Here is a 26,700-nt window from a genome sequence, read left to right as displayed (position 1 = left end):
CCAGTTTCTGCCAGGAGCCATAACTGTGTGAAGTACAATGCAGCAGTTTGGCTGATGGCTTCCCTCTTTGCCTTCTTTCTTTTCCTCCTGCACCCTTTGACAGCAAATTTTAATTTCTGCAAGACTTTAGGTTACATTTTCCTGCCTGTGTTCAACTGACCCAGAAGTATCTGCTTTCATTTGCCTCCCCAGCATCCTTGTGCTCTCACTATTCTGACTTCTGCTGCTTGCTCATGCTGAAGTTTTGAATGTGCCAGATTAATTCTCTTATCCCTTAATCAGAGGAATCTGCAGTTTAGTCAACCTTTCTTTTTCCTGATATCAAGGTAGCAAAGCTATTAAACAGCAGTGTCCAAGAAGAGAAGAGAAATAGTTTGGAACAGCTGTGCAATTTGTTAAAAGGAGAATGAGACTTCAGCACAAAGAGTTTGTGCTGAATGGGGTTGTGGAAATTTCACAGTTTACCTACACAGAAGCAACATCAAAAAAAGGCTTAAATATATTTAGTAGTAAAATCAGGATGCTGTCATGGATTGTATTTTCTAAAATATGGTACTGTGTACAATACAGGAACATTCAAAAACCTACTATGAATTGTTAATACGAATGAATAAATACACAGTGAGTTCTAATTGCCAGCTCTATTCTGAATTCATCTTTGTTTAAGGCTTAGAAGGGACTGACTCAGACACAAACTCCTCCTGTTAGTAATTCAAGCTATTTTTAATAGTGCAAACTGAGTTCCTTTAAGAGATTGTTTTAAGGTTCTCTTTGATTTCAGATATCTTCATATATCACACTAGATATGTATCCCAGATATCTGAGCTGTGTGGGAAATGGGTATGCTCTTACTTACACAATGTTTTGGAAAGGCAACCTGAAACAGGAGATTTTTAGATATTACAGTGGCAACCAAAGGAGTGTGGGGAGCCAGCCAGGCAGAATACTCTTTAGTTCAGTGGCTGCACTTAAAATGAAAAACTGCTAATTTTCTGTACTAGCAGGAAGAAAATCTTATTTGCTTTTTGTTCACCTACCATGGAGAAATTGTTTAAAAACCTAAAAAAAACAGCAAAAAAAAAAAAAAAGATTGCTATCCAGTATGCATTTTCAAATAAAATGCATTTCTCTTTAGACATCTTGGTAAAATAGGAAATGTTCCTATAAAGTATTTTGATCACTGAAGTTATCTTTTTCTTAAAATATTTTTGCAAGCAAACTAGTATGGCAGGTTGGATTGATTTAGATTGATGTACCTTTTTATATTTTTGAGTTTTAAGAAATAATCATATTTCTTCTGAAATGTGAGAGAGAATTTTATAATTCTGAGCTTGGACAATCCAAGCCACAGAAGGACACCAAGAATGGTTTGTTCCTTTCATGAATAAGTTATTTGCTCCTCTTGTATAATTGCTGATTCATTTGGACTATTAACAAACTTTTTAAAACTATTAAAGCCTCTCCACTCTGTCTTCAAAACTTCCTCAAAACTGCATCTTTGATTTATGTGGTCTGCATTTATTCCCTAAGGTCTTATCGACCTTGGCAGTGTTAGAAATCATATTTTCACATGCATAAATTGCCCTTGACTAATTTCTCTGGTACAGTTTGAACATAAATAACCTTCCTTTGGCAGTTGCATTTTTTACTTTTCACTTATTTATTTTTAAGAAACATGATGTGAATGTGTGTATGGAATATACTGGAAAGTTATCCTCTACTGGAGTTTGGTTAAGAATGTGCATTATTGTTCTCCTTGAATGTGTTAATGCTAGATGAATTTTTTTTTTTAGTAAGTTTTTTCAAATTTTCATTTCAGAATCATACAATTCCCAGTGACCTTTGATGTTTTTCTCCTCTATAGTAGTTAAACACCTCTAAGGACAGGCTGAAATGAATTTTCTCGTTGTGGCATGGGACACATACTCTATAATAGTCCTCCCTATTTGATTAGCAAACATAAAAAAGGTAAAGGTTCAGAAAGATTTGGAATTTGTGAAATTTGCCTTCCAGTAAGAAGTCTGCCAGGACTGCAGACACATTGCAAGTGACTGCATCAGACAGCAGCCCGGGAGAGAAATCCAAGAACAGAACTTCACTATCAGGACCTGAGCATCAAGAAAATATCTTATGCTCTGTAACCAAGTGGTTTTCAGATTGGGAGTGTGGAATTTGAGCACTACACACATTTCCCACATTTGTTTTAGATGTAGGATGTGGCCTGGCAGGACAAGCAGCCTGACATCCACAGGGAAGATGAAAAAAAAGGCTGGAAAGTCAAATTCCTCAGTCCAAATTCAAGTTCCACAGCTGAGCCATTATGCCCTGGTGTGTAAAGGAAAGCACTGTATTGGAGAAAGTGTTAACTGGCTTTGTAAAACTCCTGGCGTTTGGGCACCTTCTGAAACATTTGACAGTGCTAGCAGAAAGCAGGTAACCCTTTAATTTACTTATCAAGGTAAACCTTACGTAACTGTAAGCAAAAGGAGGATGGTGAAGTGAATCTAACAGCAGATAGTTATTATTGAATCATTCAACTTCTTAAACCTGTGCTTTTTGCTGGCCTGTTAGAAGTGGGATGAATAATTTGTTGGGTCTCTGATACAATGTTTGCAGCCATCTGTAGATACAGTGAATATTTCCTTAGTGATGCAACTACAAAAAATATGGGTGAATGCATTACAAGATTGTCATAGTTCATAGAGAATTAGCTTCTACACATAATTGTGGAGTAAGAACAGAATTTTTCCTTCTCGCTTGCAGACATATATTTTAAGTTCCCTTTACATTGTTCTCACCAGAAGTTTTCTTAACCTTTAGCCAAATGGTTTTTGACAGCTGTATCAGTTCCATTGTCTAATTCTCGAATTGTGTTTGAGATGGAAACAATACCTTCATTTTCTGACAGCATGGGGCATCAGTGCCAGCACTACTCATGCTCCATGACAGGGACTGCACGGGATGCACCTCGGGAGCAGCACTCGGAGCCCTTGGGCCCTGGTGACTGCTGAGTGAAGGACAAAGCCACCAGAGTGCTGCACTGGCACCTGTGTAACACTGCACTTCTTCAGAGGCACAGAAGCAATACTTAATAGCAATGACCTGAGTATTCCAAGCAGAAAAGATCCATTAACTGTGAGCCCTGTTCAGCTTTCATATGAAGCATCCCCTTTTCCCATTCAAGATTTTTTTTACAAAATGTTGATGCCTTTTTCCCCAAATGTTATCCTGTGGACTTTATTTTGTATTCCTAACTATCATTTCTGCTGATAATGTTTCAGGTCTTTTACTTTGTAAAAAAAAAAAAAAAAAAAAAAAAAAAAAAAAAAAAAAAAAAAAAAACCACCACGCCTTTCTGTGACAATCTAATATAAAGAATAATCTAACAATGGGAGCCTGGAGGCAAAAGTCCCCTTGTGTTAATATGCTTGTTACAGAAATACAACTTCCTATGAAGATTGAAGCCCTAGTTTATGGGATTGGAACCTTCAGCCTAAGAAACAACTGTTTTACTGTGATTGTCACTGCTGGGGCTGTACACTTATGTGTTCCTTAAAGTCATTATCTTTACCTACCATATTATAAACTATGTGGAAGATTGCTGGAAACTCTTGAGAGCTTCTTGTATTGCCTGTGAAGTGCTGTCAGTGTAGCACACCTTTTGTTCTTTTTAGAAAAGCCATAGGATAATAGCAAGTGGGCAGTGGATAATTTTCTAATTATGTGGCTTGCTCCCCATTTCACAGGCTCACTGGCAGTTTCAGAGTAACAAAAGGATAAATGATGCTGATCTTTCTCCACACAATGACACCTTTAAGAGAGAGTTACAGTCAAAACGACATGCATTCAGGTAAGGATCCTGTGTAACTCCTGGCTATAAAACCCTGATAGAATGAATGCTCTATGGAGCACTGGTGTTAGGGTCAGTTCTGTAGTTGAATACTTGGAGTGATACTGTTCTTCATTTCTATGCTCTGTCTGAGAATTCTTAACATACATGTTCTCCTAGCCCAGATAAGCACACAGAAGGATTGTTACACATTTTTACAGGTGGGAAGTCATTGTCTCGAGCTACTTAGGAAGTCTTAAGATTCAAGAGACTTCCCTGTCCCATCCCATGCCCTAAATTACAGAACCATCATTCCTCCATTTTTTGTAGCTGTCCAGAGTCATCCACAAAAACAATTCACTTGATTTCTCAGTGAAATAGAATTCATAGATATACAGAAAAGGACATTTAACTGTCTTTCTACAGTTACACCTAATTACTCAGGCTCTTGAATATGCATTGCAGAAGTGCTCAGCTTTAATTGCCTTACTTCTTGTTGTTTGATTAATTTGTATTGTTGTAGCATTGATGTTTTCATTGTTCTACTTAAAATAATTGAACAATGAAACCTTAAAATTCTTTGCATGTGGTGCTTGTAAATTTACACCTAAAACCCCCTGAATATAATGTTCCCAAGCCACCTAAAGAGGAACCCACACATGCCAGTGCAAACATCATACTATTGTAGTGTTTATCACAATAAAATATTGAGTTTTTTTCACTGAGCTATGTGCTCTGAGCAAGATGCAGGAGAGCCTGGGGCTGTATGTGATCAAAAGCTTCACACAATCTGAATGGGTCAATGAGTTTTTCCAGGCAATTTAGACAATTTTCTGTGTGTAGACAAAATACCTGGATTTCTCCTTACTGTTTATCAAGTATTTCACAAAGTATTTGAGAAATTCCTCCCTTCCTTCCTCCCTTCCTTCCTCGCTCCCTCCCTCCCTCAGATTTAGAACTTTCTAATGTTGCACTTTCCCATGTTCCCATGTTTCAGTAGTTTTTTGGGTTTTTTTAAGTATGTAAACTTGGCCAGAATTTTTTTTAAGTACTTGGCATTTTGGTCCAGAACTATTAAATATAATGAGGTTTGAAGTGCAGTTCTGAAGGCACACCATGTTTGCAGGCCTGGTTTGTGCAGTGCATCAGTTATTTGTGCATCTGAAGTGAAGCAGAGGTTCTGGGGGACATGAGGTTATATCACACCATACCTTCCCATCCTACTTGAATAGCAGTTTTTTCGTTTTGATGTTTAGGTTGCAAAGTTTCTGAGCCTGAGTTCAAGTCAGACTGTGCTGTGATGCTACTGGATTTAGTAACATCAATGCAACTGAAAATAAACAAATAGGGCTTCATTTGTTGGTAGTAGGGAAATCTGCTTAATCTTAGAGTCAATGCCTGTATGGTTCATATGAGAAAAGGGGAAACAGTTAAATTCTTTATGGTATGAAAACTGAAAGTGAATTGCTAGAGGCGAAACTTCTATTCTTAATTTTGTCACTATTATATTGTAGATAAAATTAGAGGAATAACTTAAGGTGTAGTAGTGATGACTAAAATTACTAAGTGGACTACTTTAAAATTTTTATTTATGTTCCAAATGCACACAGAGAATAAGTGTTTAGGGGCTAATGTTCACTCATTTGATACGTCCATTTAATGAAAGATGGCAACATTCTGACAGTTGGAATGTTTGTGAGGAAAGGGACAGGTTAAGGTTTGCTCTTGTGACTTTAATACTGTCATTCTTGCATCTTGAACTATTTCATTTGGAAGCACTATGTTCTTTGAATGAGATAAGAATTTAGTATGCTGTGCATCTTTTCTTAATACATCTACTGTCTAAAAAAGCAAGGTGGAAAAAAGCAACAAATAAACCCAAGGAAATTGTATCAGCAGCACTTAGTTTTACATCCCATTTAGTGCAAAGACAAAGCAAATCAACCCATAACAGAAATAACCAAAAAGAAAATGAATGGATTTAGAGAAATGGCCTATCTAAAGCACTAAGTGCGGTATAAATAAGAATTTCACTAGTTTCATAGGAAGATCCTAGAAACAGACCTTTCCCAATGTAAAATTTAAGTTATTAGGTATATTTCCTATTAATAGATGGTATCCATAACTGAAAACACAAGTATTGGAAAGCTGGATAATGGTGACAGTGTAGATCACTATTCTGCATTGCAAATAATACATTATAAGGTCATTATTTCTTCATTTTTGTCACCCTGCTCTCTGGTCAAACTCTTCCTTGAAAATCCTTTGGAAAGGAAAAAAAATAGTACTTTATCTTGAGTCATTTGGCTGAATAAGTTTTAACAAAAAGCAAAATAATGATAAAAATGTATTCTCAGCAGCATCAGAAGGCTGCAACAGGGAATTCAGTGCATGCCATACAGAACCTAAAACAGTTTCCTTGTTTCCACCAACACTTGGAGCACCCCCAGCTCAATGGATCTTACAGTGTGCAAGGTATAATGCAGGCATTTCAGCCCCAGCTGCTGGTAGGGGCTGCTCTGGGAAATGAACTCACATGTGAGCAGCCACGCTGGCAGAAGTGTGCTGGGAAGTGCCACCATGAATTTGTGGAAGGTTTTGAAGATGACCTTTTCAACAGGCAAATTTCTCCCATTCTCACATCCCCTCAGTGCTGTGTTTTCAGCTCACTTGGGTTTGGTGTTCCCTCCTGCAGCTTTGCCACAGCCTTCTTGACTTTCAGAGCCATTCAGTTCTGTGAAAGTGTCTTGCTAAATTATGCCAAGACAAATACTAGCAGAACCATATCCATGCTAGGAAATTGCACCAGTGTAACTATAAACTGAAATAGTTAAATCAGCACTGTGTGTAGACATAAGTACTTTGCTGGATTTTAGTCAAAACACTTTAAAAGTAATGTTAAATTTTGGTTTTGTGCCAGCCGTGGGCCAAACTGAACCACCTGTATTCATATACTATGCTTAGCCATTAGTACACTTCAAGCACGTTCAAAATTTAAGACAAGACAAAGTCCCACTGAAGTAATTTAAAACTTAAGGATATGAATCTGCTTAACTTCTTTCCTGACTCAGGAGGGACTTAAGTATGTACTTAGACTTACACAGTAACATTTTCTGCTGAATAAGTACCTTTATTTTTTGAAATGGCAATCATGAAATTCTAATTTTGAATGTAATAGGAAAATTCCTAGATTCATTCAGCCAAAGATAATTGCTGTTTGGAGAGCTTTACATGCTCACAGTAAGAAAAGTACGTTTATCCAAGGAAAAAAATACCTCTTTAAATTAAATCAATCTACAATGCTATATTATTTTTATTAATATGTATGCTGTAATGCTAAAAGCTGGTATATATTTGACTCAACCCAATAATCACACAATGTAAATGATACTCAAACAAGAACTTGAATTAATCTTTGCACTGCAAAGATTAATTAACCAGAAGGTTATTTCACGCCATTTTTCAGGGCAAAACATATCATTTGCTCTAAGGCTATGGCTTCTTTGCCTTGCCAGAGTGCTTTAAAATAGTTTTGAAATTTATTTTTTTGAAGATAAAGGCAATAAATTATTCCCCAGGACATGTTGGGTAGCACAATTTCTGCCAGTAGAGCAACTTCAAAAGTGTTGAACTGCACAGCTGACTCTTGCTGGGCCACAGGCCCTCCCAGGATTCTCCATTTCAGTCAATTCCTCCGGAGCAGAATTTCAGATTCGTACACTCACGTGAGCTTCACTGGCCAAAGAGATTACTGGTCCTCCCCAAATGTGAGAGATTTCCATGCAGTGCCACACCCTCAGGAATATTCCTTCTTTGACTCATGTTTTGTGTTTGGATGATTCTGTTTGAGATGATAATAAAGCCTGTAGAATCTGGTTTACGATATACCATTAAATACTTTTTGTTCTTTCCATATGATGCACTGACATCTTTTCTGTGCAAAAAGGGAATCCAACAGTCTTCAGAAGAGAGGGTTTTATGAAATCAGCTTCTTATCAAATCATTAGATTTCATGGTCCAAGCTCTTTGGAAGGCTCTTGGGAGTAATATTTGTGTGGTACCAAAAGAATTCACACTACTGTGTTTTCACCTCTGTAGTCTGAATGCCTCAAAATTCACTTTTTAGGAGTGCTGGAATTTGATTCATACTGCAGTATGTGCTTACACAGATCACTGTGAGATTTTTCCCTTGCTACGCAAAAGGCAAAACAACTTTTCAATTTTTCCTTTCCCACAGCTCTATTCTTCTCTGAAAACATGATAACATATTTTAGCAATGAACAACATGGCATTTTAACATTAATCCTTAATGTTATTGAAATGTTTCAACCTGCGTATTTTTCACTGTCTCATACACCATTCTAATTTCTTTTACTCTGTTAAATTCAGACGTAATTTAGGATGGAAAAATACATTTTAGAATTACACCTGCAGCATGTAGTATTAGTATGACTTTTTCATGGCATGACAGTGATGTTTCTACAATCTATACATATTGATTTAGGCTGATAATAAACAATTTGATTAGGCTCTATCTATAGGCTGTCATTTCAATCACTGTCACTGTTCCAATAGAGTGGAAGGCAGATAGCAGACACATATGGCAAGATTTCTCAAAATAAAAACTCTGGCCTGATTAGAGCCCTAGGTTCAGTGAATTGGACAAGACAGCTCAGCTGCCAGGTTATTAACTCCCTCAGAAAATACTCTGCCTTTTCCCCGGGGCCAGCCTGAATATTCTGATCTGGATCGATAAGCAATCTCCGGTGTGTACAAAATGCCAGCTAGAATCATTTGTCTCAGTGCAGGCTCCTTACAAAGGATAAAACACCTGCAGTATATGGCCTTCCCTCCCTCCTCCCCCACCTTCCCCCTTTTAACTAATGACCCACAGAGAGGGAAGAAGTAACTGAATCTGTTCCATCATCAGGAAGGCTCTCTCAGGTTTGTTTTAATGATCACAATGGCTACCTTTCAATCTTACAAAAATTATATCAGTCATGGTTTCCCTGTGGCATGTTTATGTAAGTAATGTGAACCACAATGTAATGACAAGTGTACAGATGTCATTGTAAGAGGGCCCTTGGCAAGAAGATATCTCAGAATGTCAGAATTTTAATAAACCGTGGACTGCTGGTAGGGTTCTCTTTGGTGGTTGTCTTTTATATTTGTAATGTGTGCTGTGATCTGTTGCTTGGGCCTGAGATTTTTCAGGAGTGTTTAGTAACAAAGGATATTTCACAATTGATTAGAACAGAATCATTCTTTTCCAGAGTGGTGGTGTTTTCTCAATCCATTATATATCTGTGGTTTTATTTGTAGCAGTGCTGGGTTGTAGCCATATGACTTGTACTTTTCTTAGATGCCAGAAAGGAGTTTTTATCTGAGTGAATTCAGAACCGTTCAAAGCTTTTGGATGTTTTTTCCACATGTTGACCTATTAATAACCCCCCCCGCCCTTGACTCAAATAAAAATCAAATATATGCAAAGTATGAGAAAACCCACAAACCTCCAAGTTTCTGTCCTCCTTGGTTATTTATTACACCCGGAGTCACAGGATAGAATCTCCTATTGCACAAGAAGTTTGTAGCTTCACATGTCCCATGCTGTCAAGAAATAAAAGCTGAATATCCTCAGCAACATGTGTAGAATTTACTGAGCAAGTAACAGGCACCGAATACCTGTTTCTAGGGATGGATTAACAGTCTTTCAGGAACAGAGGCCAATTTTGACTTATTTTTCAAGGCTGTAGAACTAGTTCCTCATCCAGATGTTAATGACAGCATTGTTCTGACCTCAGTTTAGGTAACTGTTCACATCTATATACCTATAGAAGACTTAAGTTAATGTAAACTGAAGATCCATGCCTAGTTAAAAAATTTATATTTTATGCCATGTTTGCTTATGGCAAATTATATAAAAGCATTTTATGTTTGTACTGCCATCACTTGGAAAAGGAATGTTTGCATTTTCTCTGTCCTTCTTTACTGCACGAGGTGCCTTGCCCTCATAATGTCAATAAATTAGAATATTGCCTTATAGATAGCTCCCTTCATATTTACTATCCAAAACTTCAGGAGCTAAAGATGCTTTTAAAAAAGAACAATGTAAGGAACAACTTTAGTGAATTGATTTCCCAATGTAGAAAACACATTTCTTATCAAGACACTTATTAGAATGTTTATCTCGGAGAAAATGCCCACAGTTTATATGAAAAGCTGATGTTATGTTAATTCCCATTATTATATACAGATGTTATTGAGGAAGATGGAACAAAGTGCCTTTAAACCAAAGCTGATGACTTTTTTTTTCTTGTTTGCTACAGTTTTATTGTAGTGAAATATGTTCATTTTAGCAGTGGAAAACTGCCCTAAATAGACAGCATAGAGCAATAAGATGTCACATTGCAGAGCACAATTTAAAAATGATGTGCTCCAGAAGTAAGGCTTTTAGACATTTTGGGTTATGTATTAAAACTTCCCACAAATTTGATTGAGAATGAGCCTTTGATGGATATTTGCTGCAGTTATGCTGCATTAGACTCGATTTATCCACCACCTCTCATTGTTGCTATTGATTGATTTTTAAATTAGATGAAGGCAATCAGTAAATACCACCCAATCAAGTCCTAAAAACATACAGGAGATTAGACAATTTAGGGTAATCAATGAAAATATTCTGTGATTTGCTACCACTCAATTTTGACCATAAATTACAACCATAACTTGCAAGTTAGTAAGCCATAAAACAAGTGGATGTGACAAGAAAAACTACAAGAAATGAATTAAGGAGATGAAGAGGAACCACTAGTGTTATCATTTAATGAGACAAAATTACTCTTTATACATATCTGGCATTTCTAGTTGAGTCTCACCAACAGTATTGGACTACAAGAGTACTAACACTCCTCTTATTTTTCTAGGGTTTTGTTTTGGGGTTTTTTTGTGGTATAAAAACTGTCCTTTTGTGTAACAAATCAGTTTGAACAATAATCTACCTAATATTGTTGCAGCAAATAAATTAATGTAATTTTATCTTTAAAGCCTGCTGTTAAAACCTCTCACCTTCATCTCAGGCACTTGTAAAGTCTAATTTTAAAGTCACACTTCTACGTGGTGTTATATTCTACAAACTTTAAAATGTAGCAAAATTTTAATGGTATTTTAGACCAACATTTTGAAGAAGCTGTGCTCATACACTTTCTCTGTGATCTATGTCACCCATTTTCTATATGCTCACAACAGTCTCACTAGGAGCTAATTCACATATCTTTAAAAAGTCTGCTTTTAAAGTTATTTACTCGTTAATAGGTGTCCATGTTTTTTTCTATTTATGAACTTTAGTATCTCTGTAATTTCTAGGCAGGATCTAGAATTAATAGCTATAGGCTATATTGGTATGAATTGGTGAAATAAATAAAAAATTCATTGTAAATCTATTCCCCTAAAAAGGTAGTACAGGTGTGATGATTCTGAGTAGCATGAAAAAAATCTTCATGGTTAATGCCTTTATAATCCTCTTTAGAATAAGGAACATTTGGAAAAGAAGACCAGAATAATTTTTGGGAATGCTGATCATAGAAAAGGATGAAATTAAGATACTTTTGACAAGAAGAAAATTCATGTGCCTTTTTCTACATTAAACAGAAATTTCAGATATCTGAAAACTGCCCAGGACACCTTGAGTGGTGATAAGATTGTAACAGAGGACAGAAGGAAAGAACACTCACTGCACTCACACCCACTAAAGTACAAAAGTGACTTTGGAGAGCTTCATGGTAGAGCTCTCTCCTTTGAGAGCAGATAAATGCAAAATGCACAGGTAGAATAAATATTGAAAATATTTGGATTTATATCTACCATGATTTAATTAATTCCCAGTAAAGAAAAATTTCATGTTGCAGCAGAGAAAGCAAAACCCCCAGAGTCAGAAGAAAGCATCAGTGGTGCTGCAAGCAAAAGATTAGTCAGCAAATGCTGACTCTGTACCAGTAGGTGGATGCTGTGTGAGATAATGCAGAATTAGGACTTTGCAAGAATATCAGGCAGAAATTCCAAATTCTTGCTGTTATAGATAAATGTATGGGACCACTAACTATTAAAAAAAAAAAAAAAAAAAAAAAAAGTAGTTGTTCCTGGTGGTTCTTTTTTTAAAAGACATTTCCTTTAGGAAAGGGTTTTAGAATCAGGATTTACTTTTCTGTGCATGTCTGTGGAACAGTATTACAGAATAAGTCCATGTAAGTACTGGGCCCCTTACATAAACATGTTTCTCTCTGTTAAAAACACTTCCCACCTGAATTCTGAATTTAACATTAGAAAATCTCCTAGTCTGGTCTTTCAGGCTTGAACTCTGGTGTTCTTAAGTGCATCTGTCTAAGGCAATCCAGTTTGAAGGACAGTGTGACTCCCTAATAGAATACAAAACCTATACTAGCTTTCTAAATATTTTTTTAAAAAATATCATTGAAATGGACTTTTCTTTAACCCTCCTGCATTTTATCAGTTTCTACGTGTTCATAAGATTTTAAGAAAGAAGTAAATTCAGTGCTGATAATGTTTTCTTCCTTCCATGTAAATTTGGTACTACAGGAAGTTTCTGTGTCTTTTATCATTGGCATAATTTCTAATAAGTATGTACAATAAGACTGGAAGACACACAGTTCTCAAAAATAATATTCCTACCTCTGCAGGTAACATTATTTCTGAAATCTGAGATTTTAGTTTAATTTGAAATCTCTTTTGAAAATACATTCCCAGCTTATTTCTAAAATATTCTGCATGTAATTGAACCTGTGGTAGAAATTTGCAAGATACACAGTTAAATTGTGAAGGCAGGAAATGAAACAGCTCAGAATCTGAATAAAGTCTGGAGCATTTGCATTCCCATATTTAAATATTTGCCTGAATTACACGTGAGCTATAACTTTTCACTCACTGGAGTTTTTTGCATTCTCTGTAATAGTGCTAAGACAAATAAATGTTTATATTATTCCAATATATGATCATATCATGTTCAATCTCATGCTTCTGTGAGTTAAAAAACATACAAAATCTCAATAATCTCTAGTAAAGGAGGACAGGAAAGTGAGAGAAAAAAGAAAACCCCTGACTTAAGACAAAGACAGGGACCTACTTGCAGTTCCTGATGGAGTGATGCAATACAATGAAGCTCGTGTATTCAATATAACTTTTAGAATAATTGCCTGGGAGGTAACCAGAAGAAGTACATTTTACTTTATCATGGTACATAAATAAAAGGGCAGACTAATTAATCATATAGCTTACTAAAAGTGCTTTTTATTTTGCCATTTAGTATGCCAGAAAGATCATTTTCTTTAATGTATATACCCAGTATTAACATGATTTAATCCATCATGTTCTGTATTATGAAATTACTTTGTTTTACTCCCTGATCCAGCTGAAGATCATTAACCCACACTATTTTCTAAGTCATACATCATTTGAGTGTATTACCTCATATAGCAAAAAAGCTACTTCCCTCGGTTATACACTCCAACTAAGAAATCATTTTTTCTGGATGTTGCTGACAAGAGGAGCTGTTTTCATTAGAAAGCAGATGGTTCACTATTCCTGTTTTACCTTCACGTTTGCTCCAGCTCAGAGTTCTTTGCTGCCAGTTACCTCATTACCTCTCACAACATCCATGTCCTCTATCCCTGACCCCTCCATAAAACCTGCTAAACAAGCAAGTGCTTTGCCTTCCCCCAGCACCTTTTTTTACTCTGCCTCCTCACCTGTTGTAAGTCAGGCTTCCAAAAGCAGTGGAAGTGAATCCAGTGATCTGAGCAGCAGGTGGAACTCCCACAGTTCTGCAGGTGTTTGCTAGCTGAGAGTGCCAGAGGTGTAATTTACACATTCAGGTTCTGAGCAAGGAGGTGAATTCACACTGCTGATGAATTTGCCTCACAGAGCTTTAAGGCAGAATCTGGTCTTCTATCATTTCATGTAGTTTGCAGTTTTGATGTTTATGACAGTGATATTTTCACTGCTATAGTCTCTGAGTCTACAGGATGCACATAGAGCTGCCTGGGTGCCTGGTAAGAGTCAACAAATAGTGGTCTGCAATGTAAATGAACATCTACATTGAAACTCTGCCTAACAGACTAATGGAACTTTCTGATTCAGAATAAAGATTGAATAGTTTCTGTATGTCTCAGTATTTTTAGAATAAAAAATTATAAAATATGTTTTAAAATAGAATACATAATAAGTAACACTTGTTAAGACTCAGACTGGTTTTAGTTATCTCTAAGAATTAGCCTTGAGAAGTAGAATTTCATTCCAGTTAGGCAAGGAAACCAAATGCTTCCACTGTTTTAGCAGAAAGTCTCTTATTAGAGATTAAATCCTTAGAGGTAAACCCACACCTTTAGTTCCTCTACACTATGTTTTGGGTTTGATCATTCTATACTAGGGATAATACTCAAACAATGTAGCAATAAATTCTATATTTGTGTAGTTTTTTCTGCTTTCTACAATATCTATCAAGAACACAATGAAGTTTTTGGGGGGAAGGGTTTCGCTGGTTTTTTTTGTTTGTTTGTTTTTGGCTCATACTTCATGACTCATGTCAAATTTACCTTTTATTATTACCTCTTACACTTGCCATATGTAAAGATGTTATCTTTTTAATGCACACTGAAAACTAATACAGAGCTTGACAGAAATAAGAGGGTATTGGGAGGGGTATTTGATTTTGTTCATTTGAATGACAACCTGTTCAGTAATCTTAAAGTGCATCATAGGTGGAATTGGTTTAAAACAGTGATCTTCACTGAAATTGAGGGAAGAATAAAGGCCTGCAGTGAATGTGTTGACAAAATTCAAGGAAAATATCATAGATTTGGAATTGTTCCAAACATATATGAACACCAAGAATAATGTTTAGTTGTACTTTAATAAACCACTCTACAAAGCATTCTGAATGAGCTGGGGGAAAAAGATAAATCTACAGTATTAAGCAAAGCCAAAGCTGGAGGTCAGCCTGCAGTTAACTGTGCTCTGTTATACTATTTTTATGATGACACAATATTTAAGCTACTGAACTTGGCACCACAAATAGCCATGCATGTTGTACAGAGTGAAGAATATGCAATTGGTTGAGCTTGATTTGTACCTGTCTGTTTATAGCATCCATTCTGGATTCTGCTCTCTGCTGAATGCAGCCTCAGCATGAGGCTGGTTTATCCACCCTGAATAAACCTCACAGCTGTAATTCAGCTGCAAATAAAACAGAGCAGAAATAGGAGGTGCAGGTGCTGCTGCTGGCACATCATGAGCCAGAAACTGAAAGAGGTAAGGCATAGAGACAGATTATCTTCTGCAGGAGGAGCTGGGCGCAGCTGCCGCTGGGGCTTTAAAGGCAATGCCTTTACACAGTGGAGTCCTTGTTGCAGAACTTTAAGCTCCTCTCCTTGGTGTGCACAAGATTGCCAGAGTGATGAGAAAAGAGAAGACTGCACAGGCTTCTGGAGGGACTGGGTTATCCCACTCTGAAGTATGTGCAGTGCCTGAATTTACTTCAGTAAACAGAGAAAAGATGGGCTTTTTGGTTTATGCCTCTGAATGCTCCCCAGGTATTTGTCATTGATGTCACCCAAGCCAGTTTTTTTTTCTGCTCAAGAAAGCATTTGAAACTACCAAATTCTGTTGATGAAGGTAATTATCAAAACCAAAAAAGGATATAACAACAAAAAAGTAACACTGTGAACCATTGGTATGAAACTTTGTTTTCAGTATAAATAAGTTTTGCTTTAACAGTTGTGAACTTAATATACACAAAAGTTTATTTCCTAGCCCTTATTTTGTCCCTGTGTTAATGCTAACAGTATAATCACAAAATATTATAAAGCATCATACCCTGGTAAAATAATTCCAAACAAAACAAATGTGAATCCATAGGGGAATTATAGCACAGGCTCTTGACAAGCCAAAATAGAAAACCATAAAGTATACCAGGTGTCATTGTAGGATTTGTGTGTGAGTGACTGTATAGAGTGCACTGACACTCCTGATGTTCAAATAAATCACATGGAGAAACTCCACCTGGTATTCTATAGGAATAAGTTAAGTACACTCTTCAAAATTGAATCAAAAGCAGTTTAAAATGTAAACCATTAAAATGTGATAGAAAAGCAATTTATTTATAAAAATGTCATTTGCATTTTTGAACGCTGTTTAACTTCCATGCTTGTTTTGCTGTTTTCAAATAACAAATTGACCATTTCAAATTCATAATGAGGTATGAAATAAATGAGAGGGTACTGAGGGTGAGTCATTCATTAATCATAAGCAAAACAGGGACAAAATCAAGGACACAAGCACAAACTGTAAAAGTAATAGGTTGCATAATCTTTGTATTTAATATTAACTACATTATGTTTTTCACATGAGTTCTGAGAAGTTGGGTTTTTTATGTTTACGTGAAACTAATCCAAAGTAAATTTTATTTCTCAATATTACTTTGTTCTAGAGGTTGCCCCTTTCTAATAAACTAGAAGACAACAAATCCTATCTTATGACATTGTTATGAAGATTTAATAGAAGGGTTAGCAGGAACACTGAAGCCTACTGAAACTTTTGATTTAAAATTTTCCACTTTTGACTAGAACGTACCAAACCCTTCTTGTTTGTTGTGGCAGATCTCCCATTAAGGACATAAATTCATCTGGAATTAGTTGTTTTGGCCAAAATAAGTTATTATTCATATTCATCTGTTAGAGAAGGACAGAACAAGAACTATTATTAAAACCATTCTGTCTTTATCCTTCAAGAGTTTAATCCACAGTGATTGAACTGAGAGTTCAATGTGCAACAAGGTTGTTAACAGTTTGCAGGTAATGTGAGTATTTAAATAGTAGATATAATTCAAATAGATATAATAAAAATAATTTGTTACCCCATTTCAGATTTCAACAAAAAAAAAAAGCACAAAAATAAACTAGGTTGTACTAAGGCAAGGTGAACTGGTGTCACAGCAAGGAGTCAGCTCATTTCACAGTCACTAACAGATGCATCTCTCTGTTCCATACCCACCCATTCAGATGGAGCTAGAATTGATGTTACCCTTTGCTGTTGTTGTTGTGGAGTTTAATGGACAGAGAAGGAGAAAGAGAGGAGAAAAGTCAGAGTGAGAACTATGCAGATAACTTGCTGTTAGAACTGTTGTGTTTCGTGGCCCCAGTGGGTAGCCCATGAGCTGTGTGTGTCTGTCAGTCTGTCTGAGTGGGGCAGGAGTGCTGCAATCCCAGTGACAGCACGGGTCACTCCAGGGGCTTGGTGCTCCATACCAGTTTATCCTTCTGCACACAAAAAATGGAGATACTGAGCAGGTGATGCCTGACTTCAGTCCCGTGGGGATCACAGGAGCTCCGTGTCCAGGCACATGAGCTCCTTGGAGTCCCTGGAGCCAGGCACAGAGGCGTCCTGGGCTGCTGCCCGCTGTGAGCTGGGGATGGGCTGGCTCTGTCCTGCAGTGCCCACGCTCCTGTTGGTGCCCTGTGCTTGTCCCCACTGTCACCTGTGCCTGGCAGCCCTGTGAGGTTCCAGCCCTGGCTGGACGGGCTGGGCCCTCCATGGCTGAGGAGCTGCTCTGTGAGCTGGCTCTGCCTCGTGGCAGTCTCTGCTCCCACTCGGGCTCAGCTGTAATTAATGCATGTTCTTTCAGTGCACAGCAATGGCTGACTAAGCAGCTGCCTACATTTAGACTGTAACACACTAATTAATACAGCAGTGGTTAATACTTAGTTAAAAATCATGATTTCTCAATATTTCTGTTCACAATTTTTGCAACTTGAAGCAAAGTTATGTCTGCAGTTCTGTATCCAGAGGGAAAAATGCTTCTGTTGGTCAAAAATATGTATTCCACCTGCTCTCTTTGATTTACATAAGCTTGGATGAAGAAAGTATCTTAATTTTTAAAACACCCATTTAACTAATTTCCTGACTTCTCTGCTCCAACATATCTACATTTTATAAATTGTATTGGTGCTATTTTCACACTGTACTAAGGTGTTTCTTCCTTGTATGAGAAGTTATATATAAGCTGCAAGGTGTTAAAGCCAGTAATTGTTAGTGGTGTTTTTTCTTTCTAAGGAAGTATAAAGAACATGATCAATGAATAGACTGATATACTATCAAAGCTGAGGAATTTGCCCAGATCTCTGAAAAAAACATACATTTCACTAAAGCCTGTGTAAGTGGGGAGCTTCTCATAATATCCTTCATTGTATGTGCAGGTGGTTTAAGTGTGGTGCTCTGGTTTAGATTCCAGAGCAAATAGGTTACCTATGATATTATCATTCCCAGGAATATATTGCAAACCAGTGCCTTTCTCAAGAAATGTGGGTAAAGGGTTCACTCTGTCCCCTTTGGTCCTCTGCTTGAATGCTTTTCCCAAGCTCCAGATCAATCTTTAACTCCTCACTTTTAAATTGAGATGAAATACCATGGAGAAGAAAGGGAACATAAATACTTCCAAAATTCTAGGAAATAGGTTTTCTCACTCTTCCCTCTCCTAAGCAAGATGCTTAAAATGATGAAGCTCATGAGGTTTTCTCTCTGCTGAACCAGGTATTTCCAAATTTTTGGAACCAAACTCAATTTTTTTTTATCAGAATATATTTTTTTTCAAGAAATCCCCTAATTTTGTTGCAGAGTCTTCATCTGAGTACCAGAAACATTTTGCTATGGGCCTGAGAAGTCTGCCAAAGCAGAACATTTAAAAAAAACAAATCAGTACCATCAGAGGAATGTTCCTTTTATAGGTGCCTGCCCTGCTCTTTGTATGGTGTCTTGCACAAACAAGGCTCTGAATCTGAGCTGGGCCCTCTGTGCCTCGAACCACCCAGCCCTGCAGAGCTGCTGTCCTGCTCTTCTCTCTCTGCTGTTCTCTGTCAGAGGCTGTTCCTGTAGCACAGATAGAAGGTGACTTTATATCCAAAAGTTACAAGGTGGAAAGAGTTTGGCTTTTGGGGGGACTTGAACTTATTTACATCTTCAGCATATTTGAAATTGCTGTTGAAATATCTACCAGTGTGTTCATGAAACATCAAAGTTGAAAGAATGCATTTCAAGCAAATGCCCTCTCCCAGGTTAAAGATTAACACTGTGAGAATTCAGTTGGTATTTACTGTATCATGACACAAGTAAATTGAACTTCAAGCAATTATATATATATTTTTAAGTATGCAATGCCAAATTATTAACTTTTGTGGTAGAGGGGTAGTAAAAACAAGGGTCAGGCAGTACCCACGGAGTCTTGTGAGACTCATTTGTTCACACGCACTGTAGTATATGAAAAATAATTTTCTTATAGAGGGCTTCCTGTTTCCAATGCAATATCTAAATCATTATACACATTTTTTTAATACATTTCTATCTTCATTATTGCATTAAAAAAATAATCCTTGCATTCTCAATGTATTTCTCACTCTTCATCATAGCAAACTGTACCTTCTGTTCATGTTTCAATGGACCAATCAATTAATCTATTTTCCTGCCAGATTTCAGTGTGATCACAAACAAGACAAGCTCTGTGCCTATTACAAAATCAGAATTTTTAGTCTTCTTAATTCTGTAGGAATGGGACTTTACTGTAAAAGTACTTATTTTTCTTGAATTGTAATTATTACTTTTCAGGAAAGATGTTGCCTGGAATATTTTGTCTGAAACATGAATGCTTCATAAAATTAAAACCATCTAAAATTTTGGGGAATTTTATTTAGGAGAAATATATTTGGACATTATCAACTATTCCATTGTTAAGCCTGAATCTAGACCTCCCAGTCTGCAAAGACTTTATGGTTCTAATTACATTTTGCAATTCCCAATTTTTTTCATGGTAAGCTAGCACTGTTGAAAGGCTCAAAGGTGCTTCACCTAATTTTCCTTGTATCTCCAGACAGTATATGGCCAAGTTATTTAGATATAAATAAGCCTTGAGAATATCACCAAATCCATTCTAATTTCATTCATGCCTTGGAGATAATAATTTAAAGAGCTAGTCACTGCTTGCAATTAGGCATGGAGAAAATAGATCTGTCCCATAATTTATGTCTGCAAAGGTTGGGCTGGATTTGTAATTAATGTTTGCTCCTTTTAATGAAATACTCCAAAGGTCTGCACTTCTGTCATTCATGGAGGTAATTTTTCAATTGATTAGTAAAATAATACTTGAAAAGTAAATGCACCTGCTTTAGCACAGAAATGTCTTAGTCAAGTAGAGACAATGATTGGAGTGCTAAAAAAATATCATTTCAATACAGTAGAGACTGGAGTTTTACTCCTCCAGAATTCAGAACTCCCACTAAAGAGAAAAAAAAAGAAAAGGTAATTAAACCAACAACTTCCTCAGCATGCTTTCATCTAGTTTAATTCCTGGGTGGCTTTCAGCATAGCTAAATACTTTTAGCAGCACATGCCTGAGCTGCAAGTGAAATATGTCTGGAAAGCATATGTTACAAGATATAATTTTTATATTTGTATGCCTTAGTATTTTTGGAGGGCATGATCAAATAATTTCATTTTGGAAATTTGTTTTAATTTTGGATAAGCACTTAAAAGTTGACAGTTCAGTTGGATTCTATTCTTATTTTCTTTTCAGGATCAAAAATCTTCAAACTATAAAGTGGCAAGACTTAAGAGTTAAATTCCAGCAGCCACTGGTTTAAAATGATTGGAAATGTCCTTTCTACAGAGCACCTGCTATCAAACCAAATAAAATAAAATTATAAATAAGCCATTTCTGCCTGTTTTCAGGAAATTGATAAGGGTTTTCTTTGAATTAATCACTCCAAAAAGCATGTTTGATGACTTCTGCTGCTTTATTAATTTAGTCATTGTGACACAAAGGTTTACTAATCCTCTGCTCCAGATCTCTCATTTTGTAGGAGTGATATTAAGGGAATGGACTGTAAGTTGACCAGACAGGATGCAGAGCAGAAGCCACAGTCTGTGCCAGACTCCTTGAGGGCCACAAACAGGGTGACCCGAGAGGTTTTGGACCTTGTGTCATCTGGGAGAAGGATTTTGCTTTCAGAGAAAGAAGCAGGAGAAGGAATAGGTGTGCTGAAAGAAACCCTCCAGAGCTCAGCCTAGTGCAGCAGGGGCATCCAGACAGCGGAGCCAGGCGATGAGAGCCATTAGAACACTTCACTTTAAAGATAAAACTTTATCGTTTTAATGCTGCACTCTCAAGTGTTTGGGTCATCTGAAGGATCCAGCTCTTATGAAAGCATGAGCAAAGCAGCACCCAAGGACTTATAAAAACCTGCACCTTGAACTTAGTATAACTCCCATTAAAGTCGATGGATGCTGAGTCAGACCTTAATTCTTTTTGCATCTTAGAGATTCAAAAGGTGAAAATCCTGACACTACTGATGTTTTGCTGTTGACCTCACAGGGTCAGGATTTCATGCTAAAAGCCATAAAATGGCACTGACATTTCATCATTGCTGTCTTGGATCAGATTCATAACAGTGACCCAGGAGACAAAAATCTCCATAATCCATTACTACTGTGCATCTACCCAACACTGTCTCACCACCTTCTACCTTTTTTTAAAAGAGAGAATAATCTATAATTTGAGCTGCCTTTATTTTAACTCAAATGAAGAGAAATGGAAAAATCTTACCGTTTATTTTTCAATCACACAATTTTAACCATCTAAGTAAATTCTTCATTATTTTATATTAATTTAATTGGGAAATTCTCTTCTGGAAATGAAGGAGGTTTTGTTGGATGATTTGTTTTTAATTTTGTTTTCAAAAAGGCTTTGTAGTAAAACTGGAAGGCAAATTTCAGATTTATAACACGGTTGAATGAAATGGTTATTATTAACAGTGAGAACTATGAGGAGTTTATTTAATTCCTTAATGATCCTTAACAAAATATTTAATTAAAGACCAGCTGGAAAGATAATCTTGATAAATAAAAGGAAATCAGGAATGAACTGATTTCTGTAATGTAAGACTACTTGCAATGTGTGATAGCTGCCGCATATCGTTAGCAGTTAGATACAACAAACTGATAAAATACAAAATTATTCTGCCCCCCCCATTAAATTTTCAAGATTGCAATTGCAAAATATTGGCTGTGCATTACAGATGATAAAAGTAATAGATCCCAAGTTCACAGATACAAATGTACTGAAAAATAAAATTTAAATTTGTGTAGAAAATACTATTATATGTAACATGGCTGCTTTGGCATAGGTCATTGCATTACTTTTTGGCAGTCCCTTTGTCCAATGCTTTAAATTATAATTCTGGTTCTTCCCTTTGGCAAAGCTTGGTCCCTTGTTAGCTTTGTTTTTATAACTTTCATTTAGTAATAGTAGTGCTACTCTACTGGAATCAACGGGTTTGATGTCTTTAAGTACAGACATAGCTTGAACTGGGGGTTATCTACTTATTAAAGCAGTAGATGTTTACATTTGGAAATAAAAAAAAAGCCTGCTTGTGAGTTTTGTGCAAAATTTCCTTCCTTCAAACTTCCTTTGGTTAAATAACTGCAGATCTTGAGACACTTAGGGGTGCTCCCATTACTTAACTTGGCTTCTCTGACCTCTTTCAGGGGAAGTCTATGGAGACTGAGGTAAAAATCTGCCCTGTATTCCTAGAGGAAAGTGGTGTGATCATTCCTGCACTCTGATCATATTCTGATTTTACTGGAGTAGTTTGGGCTCTCCACCCTCAGTGAGGCCTTGGTGTCTCTGAGTTTTATGCAGTTGAAGGTCCAAGTCAGGAGTGGTATATTATTTCTAAGAAATGCGTATTTAAACACAGGTTAATAATAAGATTTTAACTGTTTGCTTTCCTGTTAACATTAATGAAAGCATATATGCTGTGCCTTTGAAAATTAATTTCCTGGACTTCTCTAGGGATATAGGGGTTGTGTACAATGCATAGTTTTTCCTTGTTATTTATTAATTGGGCGGGGGGGGGGTGTATAATTTAGTAGCAACTCCCTTTGTGCACAATAATTTAAGCCTTTTAAGTCACTTTATTTGTGCAGAACTTTGAGATGAGAATGAAGCCCTCTTTGTTGGGGGTTTTTCTTAGAGTGTGAAATATGTTTACTTCCAGAACACCGTGTAAATATCTCTTAAAGAGGTGCTTTGCAAATAAGCTATTGTGGTACTAAAGAAAACATTGATTAGTTTCAAATGGCAGTAACAATTCAAGTGTATGTAAAGACAAGTGCATTTTCTTTTGAGGTTAAGCCTCTGAATTTAATAATTGAAGGAAAAAATACAATAAAATGCAATAGAAGAAGCTTCTGTGAAGGGCATTATGCAATTATGACTGGCATAACTACAATTGCCTTACCAGAGCATAGCATGTTTTCTCCTCAAAGAAAACAAAACTATTTTTAGTACTTTTAAATTTTTTTTTATTTAATGTACTGTTTGGAAAAGGTTGTATGCTCTGTGATGATTCTGTTGATTCAGAAAACTGGTCTGTTAGTTCAGGAGACCTGAAAATTCAGGACACCATTCAAGTGAATTTATTTTTAACTTTGTCAAACTTTCACATATGAAAATTGTTTTTAGGAGATATTTTTGCGAGTTCCCTCAATTAAGTCATGTTACATTTTACTTAGGATACACAAGACCAGAATTATTAGAAGAGAGATTTTGGCTGTGTGTTGTGCAGTTTAACTTGGTGAATTGCATAAGTCATTCACTGTCTAGATCAGAGCCTGACTGCACTGCTCACAGAACCCATGTGCTGGAAAGATACTGTGTGATGATTGTGCCTACATAGTCAAATTTCTTATAAAAGAGAATACTATAACCTCTTCTTCATCACATAAAATAGACCAAGAAGTAGGATCACAATTATAGTAGCAGAGACTCAGATTAGACTCAAAAAAGTAGGCATATTAACTAAGAGGTTGTGCTGTATTGGACTCAAAACTGTGATGAGGAAGTGTGGTGGGAAGGTGTTTGGCTTATGGAACAATTTGTCTGTTGGTGAAACCACAGTCTGATCCATGGTTCAGAGAGCTGGGTGTGGTTCCAGTCAGAGTCACATTGTAGTTGTGGTGGAGTAAAAATTTCCTCATATGAAATAAATGTCATGGTTAAAGTATAAATATGAAGTGTAAGGGTTAAGAATGACTTTCCACAAAGAAAGAATTCCAAGAGTCCCTTGTTCCTTGTGGGATGTAGGTTAGGAAAGAGTGCTACAGTTGGACACAACCATTTAATTAATGTGCATCTTGTTTGCTCAAATCATGGCTATAACTCCTCTGTGTGTTGCAACTCTTTGTATTTCATATCAAATTTTCTGGTCGCTCTGTTTTCCATGGATGCTGGTGTGTTCACACACACGTGTACTTTCATTTGCAGTGATTTCTGATCTAGCATAGTTTTGTAAAGATCCCCAGCTCAGTATTATTAAAGATGATAAATTAATATATAAATCTAAGGGGAAAGTACTAAAGTTAATAGTGAGGAGTGGTTTTTTGCATGAAATAACCATGGTTTCCAACATTTGACAAAGTCCCTTCTCAGCTTAATATGTGTTGATAAAGATCCATTCTATACAACAATTTCCTCTCATCTTCTGACCCCATATCTGCAGTTTTTCCTTATGTCTATTCCTCTTAAAATCCAATTTTCTAGTTATACTAGTATTTATTAAAAGCTTGACTGTAAGGTCTTTGTTTACCCAAAGATCTATTTTTATCATAACTGTTTATAATGATTAAACCTCAACAACTTAAACACTTTACACAAAATAATGTATTTTCAATAAATTGAAATATTAACCAATCATATGTAATGGTTCAGTTCTAGCAAATGGATTGCTAGAAATCCTTAGGGTTTCATATAAATTGAAAACTGTATTGACTGACCAGGCTGCACTCGAATTGCATTGCATTTGGATCAAAAAGCATAGAAAAAGTTCTCATTATAGTTCCCTGACATTAATTTGAGCATTTTTATATGTGTGTCCTATTAAGTACCTTAAGTGCTTTTTGATAATTGTGCTTTGTAGTTTTTACAGCACTTCAGCCTATTCCCAGTTCAATTTCCTCTTTTATCCGATGTTTGAAATATTGATTTCTGACAGATAAAAGCAAACCTTATAATCTCAGCAGCATGCAATAAGTGAGTAAGAGGGGGCTACAGAATGCATCAGGGAATGGTCATATTTGAAACCGTCTTTGTTTTATTACATTTCGTCAACAGAATTTACTTACCGCTTGCTGATATTTATGTAAAAGCAGGACTCCTGATAGTCCAGTGATATTAGCAGGTCCTGGTACACTTTTGCATTTAGTAAGATAAAAGAAGAAACTCCCTTGGTGGTTGATGATTGCAGCTGCTTAAACTGCTGTCAACTGGCTTGGAGTAACTGTGATTTATCTTCCTCAGATTGTGCAGCGTTGTGTCCGTGAACTTCCAGAGTTTGCATTAAAAAGTGACAGAACATCAGAGTGCCAGAAGCTTCTCATATTGTGGTCCTGAAGGTAAAATCAAAAGAAAATATCTTGGTCTGTGTTTGGGAACACTGTCCAGAATCTCTGCAAAGCTCTTGTGACATGAAAGAGTTCTTTAAGAAATGGGTTGGGATTTTGAGCATGGACTAAACACGATTAAGAGATGCTAAGGAGTAGCACTGCATGTTTTGCATGTTCTCAGGATGTTTCTCCTGCAATTTCTAAAAATTAGAAAGAGGAATCCAGTCCAATGCCATTGGAATAGTTAATGATATGCTAAGAGTTCAGTTTGCATTTATTTCCTTTTCACTAGCCAGTGTAATCCAGTGTCGCACAAGTAACATTGCATTAAACATCTCTACTCAGCTCCATCAGCACCCACAGCAAATGATCAGAAACACAGGGAATTAGCTGCAGCGTTTTGTCTAAAGTTGTGAAAATTCAGAATGCTGTTTTGGAAGGTGAGGGAAGTTCCTCAGGTTACCCAGTATCTTTGGCAATTAATAGTAAATTCTATCAAAGTGACAATGGAAGAGTCTCCATCCTGAGCACCAGGTTAGGAGGAAGCTGAGCATCTTTGTCTCAAGGAATACATTTCTAAGAGGGATTTATGTACCTGACAACACAAACACGTGAAATAAAGGAAGGAGAAATATGATTTTGAATAACTTAGACCTTTTTAAGATGAACACAGAGATTTTATTCAACCCCAAATTAGCAATTGTTAACTCAGAAACATTTTTTTGGGCTCAATCCTAGAAACACTTAAAATTACTATCTTGCATAGAGATCTTCACACACCTGGGTATAGAATGGTTTTCAAACAAAAGACAACAAAAGACATTTAAAAATGCTATTTTAGTGAATTTTGATTATTATGGACTGGAACTGGAATTCTGCCAGGTACTTAGCAGAAGTTTACTCTCCAATCAATTCAAGTTTTCATTACTAAGCAATTAGTGTTTAAAGTTTTAAGTGATAAGCACTTAACTGTGTTCTCGAAATAGTGGGTTGGTGGTAGCAAAGCCTGACAGAGTTCTGAAGAATGGCAAGCCTGGAAAAGTGATTTGCTTTAGGCTGTCAGAGAGAAAAGATCTTCTGAGCTCCACAGGCGCTGACCATAGGGCTGGTGGAGCAGAGATTGCTTGGAGGCAGAATGTGCCAGGGATGGTGCCTGTAGGGGAGAGAGAACAGAGGAGTAATTAGGAAGGTTTGGTAGCCCAGGGCTTGGGTTTCATATGGTCAGAACCAGAGCTCCAAACAAGGATTAAGGATTATGGTGCACAGCCCAGCCAGTCCTCGCTCCAGCCTGATCCTGACATCAAGGTGTGCCACAACATCCACATGCCAGTGTGGAAGCACAGGCAGAAAATGCTGTTACTGACAGAAAAGGAGGG

The 26,700-nt window shown here is 36.7% G+C and overlaps 1 long non-coding RNA gene across 1 annotated transcript in view; it reads left to right on the top strand.

Moving 5' to 3' along the window:
• LOC144247063 (uncharacterized) overlaps positions 1 to 25,283 on the top strand; it is a 100,071-nt gene extending 74,788 nt beyond the window's left edge. Inside the window, exons 2-3 of the long non-coding RNA XR_013340750.1 lie at positions 3,747 to 3,850; positions 25,239 to 25,283. This is a non-coding gene — a long non-coding RNA (uncharacterized LOC144247063). The remainder of the gene's footprint in view (positions 1 to 3,746; positions 3,851 to 25,238) is intronic.
• The last annotated feature ends 1,417 nt before the right edge of the window (positions 25,284 to 26,700 follow it).

The sequence above is a fragment of the Lonchura striata genome, chromosome 13, assembly GCF_046129695.1.
Source record: "Lonchura striata isolate bLonStr1 chromosome 13, bLonStr1.mat, whole genome shotgun sequence".
Taxonomy (NCBI): Eukaryota; Metazoa; Chordata; class Aves; order Passeriformes; family Estrildidae; genus Lonchura; species Lonchura striata.
This window is presented reverse-complemented; position numbering and strand designations above follow the sequence as displayed.